General features: G+C 43.1%; 1 non-coding gene across 1 annotated transcript; it reads right to left on the reverse strand.

Annotated features, from left to right (window-relative positions):
• Window positions 1–1379: 1379 nt before the first annotated feature.
• On the reverse strand, window positions 1380–1452 carry Trnav-uac (transfer RNA valine (anticodon UAC)). Its single transcript has one exon. It is a non-coding gene; the product is annotated as a tRNA-Val (tRNA).
• Window positions 1453–1688: the final 236 nt, after the last annotated feature.

Consider the following 1688-nt stretch of genomic DNA (forward strand, 5'->3'; position numbering starts at 1 on the left):
TGACAACCTGGAAATAATCAGAACGTCCAAGGTTAGGAAGCTGGCTAAGTGCACAGATTCCCAAGTTGAGCTGTGAGGAAATCCCATAGCAGCCACTTGTAATGGTGTGACCTCGAGGCAAATTTTCTGTCTGTAAAATGACGATGATAATAGCTACTTAACAGATTTCTGTTGAGGTTGAAATGGGATGATGCCACAAAACACGTAGTAAGGCTGTAGGTGTATCTTAGTTTAGGATGGAGAGCCTTGTTTGGAAGGAACATGGGGGACGGGCATGCATTTGATTCTCAGCATGACAAAACAAGACAAAGTACTTAGGTCAATGTCTGGCTTACTCAGCTACCATTATTATAGGCCATTAAAAATAAAGTTGATGGGAGGAACAAGGTGAATGGATGTAGAGATTCAGTTTCGCAAGAAAAATTTCTGGAAATCAGTTCACAGCAACTTGAATACTTAACAGTAACTAACTGTGCATTTTAATGGTTGAGGTTTTAAAAAGAGTAAATTGACTGTTAACCAGAAAATAACATTACCTTTTTTTTGAGTTAGAAAAAGATGTAAATTCATATACTGTATGATCAAAACTGGGGGTAGGAGAAGCCAAGAAAAAACAAAAACAAACAAACAACTAAAAGTTTCTCTTTTCCCGTTTAGTTCTCTGCTACCATCATCTCACCCTTGACCCCCAGGACCCCCAGGACCCCAGAAACCTTTCACTCATACTTCACCCCCTCGAAAGAAGTTCTCCCTGCAACAGAACTGTAATAATGGGAGCAAAGACGAACTGGAGAAATATTTCATCATCAATCAACACATGGGTGGGAGTGAGAGTAATCAGGATGCATTATATACATGCATGAAATTGTCAGAAACTACATTTAATTAATAAACTTAAAAGCATGACACTTATTCTCAACTGTATATGAATTCTTATTTAAAAAGAGGAATATTCATTCCACTAACCCTCCAGCTACACTGTTCTTGCTCTGTATTTTAGAGCTGAATAAGATATTAAAGAGTTTAATAAGATATTAAATACTTAATCATAATCAACCTTTAAAAACGTCAGCTGCAATCAAAGCGTGGCTCTGTTGACATATTTTCGTGGGAAGTTTTGGCGGTCAACTTATTCTCGCTCAGGAAGAAAGGCTGCTGCGGGGCGCTCCTGGTGAAGTATCCCGGAGCACCTCCGAGGTGAGATAAACAGCAGCTGACTCCAACCCGCCCTGCCTCCACTCTGGGTTACTCCTCGGATCTGGCGACAGAGGCTGCGACATAAAGCTGTTAGGAATAATATAGGTAGATGAAAGAGAAAAATGGTCTCCGGTTTTCGATTTTATGCAGGCTACTTATGAAAAACATTTAAGTCGCTACTGTGGTTCCACTGGGGCTCGAACCCAGGACCTTCTGCGTGTAAAGCAGACGTGATAACCGCTACACTATGGAACCCACATGCCCGCTTCTTTGATTACAAGCCTTTTCAGAGGGTGCAGCCACACGCAGAGGCGCCACAGGAAACCCTGCCCTCTTGCCGTAGCCCCGCCCCTCCTCAGAGGCGCGAAGTTCAAAGCCAGATTTTGACCCTTAGGCTCAGGCATTCTAGCAGATAGCCCACCTTGTGGCCCCAGCGTCGCGGCCACCTGAAACCTGGGTCCCTCTAACTTCCTGACTCCAAACTTTCCCTC

Source organism: Peromyscus californicus, unplaced genomic scaffold (genome assembly GCF_007827085.1).
Source record: "Peromyscus californicus insignis strain IS unplaced genomic scaffold, ASM782708v3 Scaffold_10__1_contigs__length_136768540, whole genome shotgun sequence".
Lineage (NCBI taxonomy): Eukaryota > Metazoa > Chordata > Mammalia > Rodentia > Cricetidae > Peromyscus > Peromyscus californicus.